The 12,224-nt window shown below is 40.3% G+C and overlaps 1 protein-coding gene and 1 long non-coding RNA gene across 2 annotated transcripts in view; both read right to left on the reverse strand.

Annotated features, from left to right (window-relative positions):
* jak1 (Janus kinase 1) overlaps nt 1–7,638 on the reverse strand; it is a 118,816-nt gene extending 111,178 nt beyond the window's left edge. The window contains exon 1 of the mRNA XM_060066509.1: nt 7,264–7,638. The gene's annotated coding sequence lies outside the window, so the exon portion shown is untranslated. The remainder of the gene's footprint in view (nt 1–7,263) is intronic.
* A 1,863-nt stretch (nt 7,639–9,501) lies between these two features.
* On the reverse strand, nt 9,502–12,067 carry LOC132468613 (uncharacterized). Its single transcript, XR_009528243.1, has 2 exons — nt 10,534–12,067; nt 9,502–9,918 (listed from the first exon to the last, which is right to left on the reverse strand). It is a non-coding gene; the product is annotated as an uncharacterized LOC132468613 (long non-coding RNA).
* Nucleotides 12,068–12,224: the final 157 nt, after the last annotated feature.

Below are 12,224 nucleotides of genomic sequence, written 5' to 3' on the forward strand. Positions count from 1 at the left end.
GGGAAAAACTAAGAAACTCTTACTTAGGGGCCTACTAATTAACGTTCAAAAGCTATTAAATCTTCAACAAAATATGCAAATACTGTCAAAATCGGTTCCAGGGAGTATATAGGGATTATTAGGGATAATGTTGTTATTGATGGTGTATTTCTCTGGAACGAGTATTCGAATATTCGCTCGGAAAAACCAACGAGAATTCGAAGCCTGAAAAATGGCATTCGGGCCAGCCCTAGTGGCGATGTACACTTTTCGTACTCAACGGCAGCCATCTTAGCTACGTAGCGGAAGAGGGCGGAGCCAGGCTGAGCCAAAGTCGGCGCATTTTCCACATAGCCTGTATTAATAGTCATTTTGTAGTTTTTATAGCTTTTTATAGCTGCTAGGCGTAAAGAGTTCACCGTTCAAAGCGGGATGTTTATTGCGGGGGAGGAGCCGCAAATTTAAATATTGCCCCTGTGTGGTAAAATGTTTAATTGCACACTGCATTAGTTTAATCGATGAAAAATTTACGCAATCGACGAAATTCTTAACGATCAATTAGTCGATCGTCGATTAATCATGCCCATCCCTAATTCAAAGCTATAATTACCTGCTTATTTTGTTTATTTAGGTAAAGCATCATGAAAAAGAAATGTGCATGCGCAATAAAGTACACAACAAAATTTGCTATTCCCTCTTGGGCTAAGCCCCGGATGTTTCAGAAACCTAGAAACGCCCCTGGAGCTGAGGCGTGCTGGGCAGAACCGTACCCACCAGTGGAAATGCGCCTTAATGTCCATGCGTCGGCCCAGCACGCCTCAAATCAGTAGTGAAGGTGTAGGGCTGTACGGTATGGACTAAAATGTGTATGAGGAGGGTATGATTTGAGGAATAGACGGTAAGGGTATTATATCGCGGTATATTAATTTCATCTTCTAATTTTTATATAAATCCTTCTGAAGGGGTAAAATACTGGTTAGGCAGCAAATCTTACTTCCATCTCTGAAAAACACTAATGATTAATAGTATGGATTTCTTTCTCAACTTGCGCGCGGACCTTGCCTTATAGTTTTGGTATCTCAATTTGGCGTGTGTGCGGGGAGGTAGGGCTGGGCGATATGGGCCAAAATGAATATCTCGATATTTTTTTACTATATCTCGATACACGATATATATCTCGATATATTTTGAATCTCCTCTAGAGCACATCATAAATGCTCGATTCAACCATGTCTGGCATAATGTTACGTCAGTAATAATTCTAATATTACTGAAACATAAGTCTGCATGTAGATTACATGAAACAACATATTGTTTAAACTCATCAGTGCTTTCTATTGGAACAATTTAGAACTTGCACATAAGAAAAGGAAAATCACAGCAAGTTAGATTTACCAACACAGCATTTATTCAAACCGTTAATTATTTATTAACAGTTTGAATAATAATTATTATATATACACTGCCAGACGAAGGATCCAGTGCTATTCTTTTTCGAAACCAAATCCTCAGTTTCCATCCTTTTCTCTCTTTCTGGCTGTTGTTACTCACCAGTCGGAGGTACACGCACCTACAGCAGCGCGCCTTCCAGACTACGTCACACACGCACGTCCATGAGAATCTCGTGGACTCGCAATGGGCGGGGGGAGTGAGTTTAGAGAGCCACCGGAAATAGCGAGAGAAGGGAACGCTGTGCGTTAAACAAACCCCGAGAAGCCCAATCCCTATGAGAGCTCCCCACGCTACGGCCATCAGGAGGCGCACAGAGCTTTTATCCGTGATATTATATAACCAATTATATTATATTATATTATATATTATTATATATATAGAGCTCCGGGAGTCGCAAACGGCAACAATCACTTTCTCCTCCGTGCTGCAGTTCACCCCGGACTGCACTGCACCGAGTTTGACGGTTGAACGCTGGTTGGCTGTTACGTTACACATGTCACTCAGTGGCCACGCTGTTGAACGCTGATTGGCAGATACGCGTCTCTACGTTCACTTTGTATGAGATCTTGTCGCCCCGTCGCGTGAAAGCACAACGAGTATGCCGGCGGCGGCAAAAAGAAACATTGCGTCCCAATTTATATTCGATGTTCGCGATATGGGCATTTTATACATCCCCTGGAGAACATCTCGCGATACATCGCATATATTCGATATATCGCCCAGCCCTACGGGGAGGTAACTCGTAACACTGGTATCGAGTGTTTTTACCATCTCTTTAAAGTCCTATCAACATTTTGAAAGGGAACCATGTCCTTACACAGGTCAACAGTCACAGCGTTTGTTATCTCGTTCCCTCGCTGGCTTTATTGTCGTAAGGACTAGCTTTGGAAAATGCCTGCGGAAGCGATGTCTGAGATTCGGAGAGATTCACAGCGTCGGTCTCGTCCAGTGTGGAATGACAGCTTGTGAAGGGACAGTCACTGGGAAAAGCAACGTTGCGCCGAATTGAAAAAAGGAACTACATTTTGTCTTTACTTTTTACATGAAAAAGTAGTTACGTTACTGTATTAACGAGTTCATTTCTTTGTAACAGGTTACACACAACACTGTCTGCCGGTCAAACGGTAATGTCAAAATCCATACCATACGCCGGATTGTGATAGCCGCGGCAGTTACGTAAGAATCGTGACCTCATAGCAGCCAGACACAATGTAGCCTGCAATTAAATCCAAGGCAAAAGAAGAATGTGACACAATAAACAAAGAGCAACAATGTAGGGCTTCGAAGATGGTCGTCAAACCTTTCATAAATCCTGAAGTGTGACACGACGTCTCTGATTGGAGGAGCTCGCTGTTACCAGGAAACGTTTACGGCACCCGCAAGAGTGAATGACTTCTGCTACCAGAGCCCGTCTACGGAGACTATTCCTATCGGACAATCTGCTGCTAATGACCTCGATCGCTTACCACAGCAACCATGATTTATGTTAGTGGCAAGTTAGATCTGTGGTTAGAGCTGTAGAGGAAAAGAGATGCAATGGTGGAAAAATATGTTGATGTAGTATATACATCAATACATTTTTTGTAACAGATCTTTGAAATTTCGCCTTAAGAAATACACAAAATGGTCAAAAATAAAATGCCAATCTAAAATGCTAAACAGATATGTATCCAGCTGTTCTGCCCTTTCTATAAAACCTAAAAAAATAATTTAAAAAAAATCGACCAAACTCGATTGTTAATTTTGTGATCGTTTGACGCTGAAATCGTGATCAAAATTCGATTAATCGCCCAGCCCTAATTTGGGTAGAATAAAAGCAAAGGAATATAATGTTAAATGAATAGGCCTACGCAGAGTGGTAGATATAACAGAGTGGCGACACTTCCATTGGACTCCATTGTAGCGCCTACTTCCGGGGTATGGAGCCTCGAATAGTTCCAAACAACCATTTTACGGCGTAGGACATCATCCATTTCCATTGCTGGCCGTCGAGTAACTTCTGCGGTAAATTGATTAAATAGCTTCCTCTTTTGAATTGTCAACTGTCTATATTGTATCAGAGGCCCTTTATGATGCATATACTGATATTTATTTGAATATGCACGGCGTAATTATACATATATTTGTCTTGGTAGACGACCGATTGCCTGCTAGTTTGTTAGCTCGACTTCACCACCTGTGAACGTATCTCCAGGGGTAAATTGATTAAATAGATACCTCTTTTGAATTGTCAACTGTCTATTGTATTAGAGGTCCTTTTATGATGCATATACTGACATTTATTTGTATATGCACAGCGTAATTATATATATTTTTATCTTGGTAGACGACCTATTGCCTGCTGGTTTGTGAGCTCGACTTCGCCATGTGAAGGTATCTACACCAACAATTACGAAGTTCAGTAGTGAATCAAACTTTTATTTAGTTAGTTATTTATGTTGGTTTACTAGGATCATTTAGGTTGATTTAAGGACGGGTTTTATGATGCGATAGCTAGTAGAAATAACAGTGTGTTTGTTTAATTATATCCTGGAAAGGGTGATGTTAAGCACATGAAGCCCTACAGATGCCGCCGCTTCAACAATGCTGATTATGATGGGCGGTCAGTGTTTCCCACAGAAATTTTGGAGACTATGGGGGGGGGGAAGCGAATGTTGACGGGGGGGGGGGGGGGATTGTTGACGGGGGAGGGGGGGAGGCGATTGTTGACGGGGGGGGGGGGGGGAGCGATTGTTGACGGGGGGGGTAGGTTCACGATACATGGATGCTGGTCTTATGCTGTTAAAGGCCCCCAGTGCAACTTTCGAGGCTTAAAAATAAACATTCAATTTCTAGTCTTTTTTACACGTAGTAAGTTTCAATAACTCCATACCATTACATACCGACATTTAAGCAGCAAAGATGAGACGTCGTTGTGTGGTGAGAACTGATACAAAATCGATAACAACAATGCCGCCATTTTCTTTATTTTTTGTAACCTACAATAAATAAAGCAGGCTTCCAGTCAATGGAAAAATGGCTTCTCCCCACCGGCGATTGTTGTTGTTTACGATTTTCTATCAGTTCTCACCACACAACGACGTCTCATCTTTGCTCCTTGAATGTCGATATGTAATGGTATGGAGTTATTGAAACTTACTAAGTGTAAAAAAGACTAGAAATTTAATGTTTATTTTTCATTGAATGTTTACATAAAGTTGCACTGGGTGCCTTTAAGGTAGTGCTCATACGTTAATGCAAAATTCTGAATGTCGCGCTCTCTCTATTTTTCAGGCAGACAGCCGAACTTCGTGCTCTCATGCAATCCCAATGAGAGCGACACGAACTTCGTCTGAGCAAAAAATAAATAAATAAAAAATCATGTGCACGCAGAGACTGGCGGCCGAAATTAGACTATGGCGGGGCGCCATAGTCTCGTCAATGTGTGGGAAACACTGGCGGTGAATTTAACCTGTATGGCTTTTTCGTTTTAACTTCTCCAGTCGCCCCATCAGTCCCTGGCAGTCTGGTCCCTGGCAAAGTGGCCTCTTGATTGCTCTCGGTGTCTCCTGTCATGTCCTTTTCATCGCTCTTGAAATCCACCTCAATTTCTCCCTCAATCTCTGTAATAATTACAAGGTAATGTTGCTGTTTTATGTATTTTGACTTTGCATTTGCAACTACTGTCATCTCCAATGTAAGAAAATGAATTAAAGCGAATCATTTCTGTAATGTGAATTAAATCATCTGCCACAATCAGAAACCAATAAAATGTATAAATGGATCTACCGGCAATTGTTAATTGGGTAGAAATGTATCTACATTGTGTGCAAATCCTCAGTGAATCCCTGACCTCTGGTTGTTTTTTAAACTGAATGTACAAATATGAATTATGTAATCTCATTAGGAGTGTAGTCTATCCTTGAATTACATGAAATGGGGAATATTGTTAGCTGCATGGATCATACCGAAGTTTAATTTGATGAAATATGTGTGGTCCGTTGCACTTGGTTCTGGAGGCACCCTCACAGAAGGGGGTTTCCTCCTCTTCGGCTTAGGGCGATGAATGAAAACTGTTGGGACTGCATCGGGCCTCAGCTTCAACATCCCTTCTCTTTTTGTGGCAGTGAATTGGTCATCTTCAAAGTGTACCTTTTTATAGGTAGGCTTGTAAGATCAGTTTCCATTGCACTTAAAATATCATTGAAAAGTCATAATTCACTACACTTAGCATTTCAAAGGGCATAATAATTCTATCAAGTGATGAACATTAATTACATTACATAGTTTTTGACGGTTGCTGACCTCTGTCACTTGTACGTTTTGACGTCTGACCATTGCCATCCATTTCTTCCTGCGCTCTTGGTCCTTGGGGAAGCCATACATGTGGTAACCCTTCTCGGACCGATTGGAGCATCCAAACGCTGCACAGCCAACCATGGTATGACCATTGATCTATTCTAAACCAATTTTGAATTTGCTCAGGGCTATTATAAGTATTGTAATGGCATAAAGTATAGTATATTTGCAACGTTATATGTTAATGGTTTGCCCTAAGTATATTATATAGTGTTCCCTGCTGTGTCCATTGTTGAATCTGTTAACACAATCACACTCACTTGTTCTTGTCACACTAATTGTTTAATAAAAATAAAAACGATTTCATTCATCCAAGCGTAATGAGTTGTTATTCTTTATATTTGATACTTTGTGTGGCTCATATCTTAAAATGATCATGGTAAAACATCTTGATGATTACTTTGATTTCAATACAGATGTAGGGTAAAAGTTAAGGTTAAGCCAGTATGCTAACACGAACGTGAAGCTTTCCCTCAAACTTAAAAACGTATCTAACCACTCTAAAGGTAAAACTGACATTAACAAATATGCAATAATGCCATAACAGTCAGACAAATACTTGTATGTGTTTTTTTCATTCATATTTACCATTCAATATTGAAATCTCTGCTGTCGTCCCATAGAATAACATTGACTGCGCGGCGTGTTTGGAACTATTGAGGCTTACATGAACCACGTGACAACCACGTGACCACCCTGTCGGCGAGATCATAGCGTGTCGCAACTCTCTCTCTCTATAGCTCTGGGCCTACGTAATTCAAGACTGAATTCGCATGTATTAAAAACGACGTGATGACCGCACACAGCAAAGGGAGGTACGGGACGAGGTGTAGACCATATTGTTTACACCTGATTGGTCCGGAGGGACCAATCATGAGGGACAGAGAAAGATGAAGACAGTATAGACACACGTCGCCCCCCCCCCACCCCAGTTAAACGGCCTAAGGGTTAATATGACTGGCTTACCGTCCGTGACATTTCAGCCTTTCAGGCCATTTACAGGTCTCACGCTTAATTTCCTGTTAAAAACTAGCCTCATTCCACTGCGTCCAACACATTCTGTTTAATTACATATTATGAGCAATTCATGTAAAATAATAGGCTACACCTGATGAAACAAATGAACGTTGACTAACGTTACGTTACCATTATGAAAGTTTATGCCGAAAATAATGCAAGAAAATCATGAAAGTCTCTAATGGCTATTGGCTTAGTTATAACAGACCGTTAATTGGCCGCTACACATCTAATGCCTTCGAGTATCCCATCTTTGCCAGTGTTGTTTGTGTTGTAGGATAATTACAGCTCTATAGTCGGCGGGTGTAGTACACTGAATCTAACCTGATCGGATATCGAACAGAGGACAACAGGACACCGTGTCAACAATCGAAAACTCTTCACGGCCATAGCTCACTAAAGTGGCCACCATCACACTGCTTTATTCAAGTTTTTACCAGCATTGAGAAGCGTGAGCTATAGGTTCGGGATACTCACCTAGCAGGCTAGCCACCAGACGGCAACTTATATGTCCGTTTCCTTTAAACATCTGCCATTGAAGTCAGGCTTGCGGATGTTTTTAGCGCTTAACTCCTTTTGGATTGACTAGCTGTCGTGTAGTTGTCAATATTAACGCGTGCTAAGGAAATTCAAACGGAAACTAGTAGCTTTTCCCACAAACAATTGCTTGTCGTTGTAGTACTTCGGGGAGGACGCAGTCATCTGCCCTTCCTGGCAATGAACACCCCCCCCTTCCCGAAAGCAGCGCGTTTGCCTTCCTTGCAACAAGGCCGCTGATTGGTCTGATCGGCCGCCTGTCACTTGCCCGGGGTTAACCCTTTGGTTGCCTAGTCTAGAGCGCAGTGCTGTCAGACATATTGCAGGTGCTTCCTATCTAGGCTGTAGTTAGATTTTTCTTGTGAGACGTGAATCATGAGATCACGATCAGGCCCACACTATCTTTCCAGGCTTCCAGTTATGTGCTTGTGACCCAACCGCCAGTGCTCCGGACCAATCAGCATCAGGAACTACGTGATCCACATGATAGACGATGATAGACATATCGACCAATTATTTGGCAAGATTTTTGTGTTTCTACCATTTTCCAGAACGTTTCAACATCCACTGTCGAGTTATGACCGAGGTTTGAGTGACAAAATTGCTTGCAAGCTTACAATAATTCAAATTATCATATCTCTTGACACAGGAAGATCTACTGAAACTTGAGATACAAATAAGCGCCATACACATTTCAGTTTTGTTTCATTAGGTTTAGTCAATACAATTTCTATATTTTACAGATGTGCGCATCTATAATAATTCTAGTAAATAATTTAAACAGTAAAACGAAAAAAATGAAAACAAAATCATGATATTTACAACAATACCACTGGAGAAAGATATTCGAAGATTTAATAGGATGTAGGTTGGATTCGACTGGTCTCTAAAGTAGGCTATCTGAAATAAATCATGTTGATGGCAGGAGCAACATTTTAGATAATTCGAGCAAATTTAAATTATATTCAAGTTAGGCTATATTGCATGAAACTTGTAAAAATTGACATGTAATTTTTGTGCTCCTGGAGCTGCTTACACCGATGGCTTGAGTACCTATACAACACAACCCAATGTTAAAATGACATGTTAAAATGAAATTCATCCATGGAAGAAAGAATTAAGAAACAGAACGTTTTCAGGGTTGAATTACAGATTTTATATTGTTTATTATGCTGTCTGACATTAGTCCAGACCCTGTGGATGAGGTCATCATTTAGAGCAGTTACAAATGGATGTGCTCCCTCAGCTGAACATCATGCATTTTAACTAAACTTAACCGTCCTGCCTTATGCCGCCTCACACAGCCAATGACTAATCAAAGTGCAGATAGTTTGACCAATGTACTCAGCAGATGTTCTGCTATTGCCCTATAGTGCTACCCTTTAGTAGTAGGGTTTCCAACTGATAACACGCTAGGTGGTATTCACTCTAAAGCATTACATTTATTTCAGGTGGAAATTAAATCACTGATTTTTTTTTTTGCTCTAGCTTTATTAACTCTGACCCAGTAGCCTCCAAATTGATTCGTTCACCACTACAACAATCTCACAGGTGTATGTGTTTTGTCTCACTTTACTTACGTACCAAGGTTATTGTAGCCTTTGTAGCTGTTTAGATATAATCTATTAACTCTTGGAATGTTATTTTCAGCAAAAACCTGAGCCAGAGACCAAGTGAGAGAGGTACATTTCTTCATTAATTATCCCCTTCAGGAATGTAACAGGGGAAAACGTATCTAATATAAAATTATAATATAGGTAACGCCACCTAACAATCCATAGAAAGAAATATATATATACATATACATGTTATACATCTCATTATTAACTAGGCTTAGTTTAACCTCAACTGTTTCAAATTGATATTGACTTCCTCATTCTAACTCATTAATAATATGCAAATCTGTCTAATTATATTAAATTTGTATTTCATAGCTTTCAAATTTACATCCTCACAAGATTTGATTTGTCCTATCCGAACCAGGATGGTACGTTTCTCCAGACTTCCGGTATTCCCCAGCAATCTGAGCTATACCTCCCCCCATAGACCAAATTGTGCAATATTCTTGGAGTCATGAGGGTGGCTGGAATGAAGGCTAGTAAATGTTATTTACAATGCTAAGAGTGTCTATGTCTTATCTTAATATACATACGAAGATACAAAGATACAGAGACAGACAAGTGTTGGATTCATTTATTGAAAACCTATGCAGAAAACCTATGCAATATGAAATCTTATGTGGCAATATGTGGCCATGATTTTATTTGTACATCAGCATGCATAACATCTCTCCATGAGACAGAATACGGTAGCAAGATCAATCTTTTTTTTTACCTCAACTGATTTCTTAACCATATGCTACGTTTTATGGTAAACAATCCATTGCAATATGCTAAGGCCTTTCATCAAGACATCATCCTTACTAAATTGGAGTCTGGATGTCCTTTGCTTCCAATGATCCAGTGTCAAGGTGGCCACCATCATTCAGTTATCACAGTACTGTACCTTCCATGGGCACAGCATCAGCACTGTGATAACTGAACCAGGGCAGCCTGGCAAATCTGGCCGTCCACCGACTCTCCACCACACTCCACACTGTCAATCACCGGCAGAATTGTGTCACCCTATTCTGTGTCCAATATCTTTCCATCTTTCCTTTCCCCCTATTGAGTCACAATTGAAGTAGGCTTACATGACTATTTGGTATCTGCTACCAAAAATACCAGACTGATATGTTAATGTGAAATGACATCAAATATTAACAGGGTTCTAGGAATGTTTATAAATAATTCACATATTTATATATATAAACTTCCACCATGGCTGCGGAACAGACTGCACTTTGAACAATGCTGGAATTGTAAATGTTAAGAAGTTATTGTTAGCTAATAATAAATTATATAAAAATAAATAAATAATAAACATTTTATGGAAATTACTTCACCCTCAAGTAGGCAGTTATTGGGAAAGCAGGGTGTGTCATAGAAGATAATCCCAATAATTGATCATGGGTTACATCATATCGGATGAGCTCATTCCATATACTAAATCTGCACACATTGTGCAATTGTACAATCAGAGATACTATGTTTAATGTTGAATAATATTGTCAAGTTATGTCGCAGCCATTTTTGTTTACTCAAGTTGTATCTGAGTAGCTCATTATATCTTATTTTCCTTGTTTGTAGAAGCCAGATTATTCATACTAACCACAAGGACGAGTGACGTCAGACTTGTTGTGATACTTTTCAGGACTCCGCCCAACCAAGCAGTCCATTCTCATCGCGCGTCGACTCCTCCCCGCCTTTTCATGTAAACAACTCCATTAGCTGTCTCAGACAAAACAGACGAGTCACTTGCAAAAAACGTTTAATGTAACCTATTATTACGAGCAAGACATATATGGTTAGATTCAAAATAACATAATCTTCGCGGTCATTCCCGTAACAAAAATCCTACATTGCACGATTGCCAGTTTTTTAATTACCGAGAATGCCCTGTAGTGATAGCGAGACAAGACATTACCCTACAGCCCAATCGAGGGAGCATAATCATATAGTCTACATGCACAAAAGACTCATAAGAAAGAACCATATAATAAGCATGCGTGTCACTGCTAGTTACCTATTAGGCTATTATCAACCAAAAGTTGGGAAAACAAAAACGTTGAATCCAAATTGTCGCTGCAATAGACGCTGAGGTTTTAAAGGACGTAGGCCTACGTTAAAACCAATTTAAACGCCTCATCCAATGCAATCTTATCGTATCAAATGTTATTGTGCAGCCATACGTTAACGCCCCGAGTTATACACACCCCCTTCTAGGTAAAAAACAAACAAATGTGACGTTGTGCAATGGTCCCAAAAAATATCAATACGTATTCAATTCCTTTGCGTAGCTAACAAATGGGGAATAAAGATCGACTCTTCTTACCTCAAAATATCCTTCTTAATTCCCTTGTTTACATGAATATTTTTAATGACGCAGCAAGAACATACGGAGCAACGTGATTGTCGCCATTTTTTGTTGTTATTGAAATATCTTCAGCCATGTGACAAACCACATCTATTTTTTTTTTCTCCAAGCTTCCGGGTCTGGATGCGAAATTAGTTATCTAAAATGGTTTAATCCTCCAAGTTGTTCGGGTCGCTGGTGGACGCTGGTAGGTTTTGCCTGACCGGAGACAGCAGGCTGTGCGCAGTATTTGACAGCTTTGGGACACTGCCGACGCTGTACGGCTTTCAACAAGTAGGCTATGCATGGTCCGCAAATGTTACGTGGAGAACAAGGACTTGCTCTTGTGTTTTGCGAAATTTGGCCACTGTTTGCGATTTGGCGCCGCACATTATAAAAAAAACACGCAAAATCAATCACTGAGGTCCATGTTTCCTACATATATTAAACATTATTCATACATTGTTTGTCACGCTATTAAGAGCCACATACCCTTTAGGCAGCGCACAATGGAGTTATGAAATTAAGTCCCTCTCGCTCTTTCTCTCGCTCTCTCTTTTTCCCCCTTTATCTCCATTCCTCTTTCCTTCTGTCTCTGCATATAGACCTAGGCTATATCCATCTCTCAAGCTATCGATAGGCCTATCTGTAGAAGGCCTATCCTAACCTATGCATGTCTACCTGGATGTCTGTCTGGCACTATTTTATAATCTTCTTAGTATTGTCTTCCTTCATATATTAATATTGTCTGGCGTCATATTCTCTTCTCTGACTTCCTGATCCGCCGACTTTCTTATCCAACCAAACCTGCAGGTATCCGAGTCGGGTAATCTCCCAGTTTTCTTGCGGCATTTATCGGTGGCACGCCTCCTTTTTGTCTTCATCCCTCGGAATTCTGAGTAGACCGAGAGCAATGGTGACGCTCTCAAAAAGAGATTTATTTTCTT

The sequence above is a fragment of the Gadus macrocephalus genome, chromosome 12, assembly GCF_031168955.1.
Source record: "Gadus macrocephalus chromosome 12, ASM3116895v1".
NCBI lineage: Eukaryota > Metazoa > Chordata > Actinopteri > Gadiformes > Gadidae > Gadus > Gadus macrocephalus.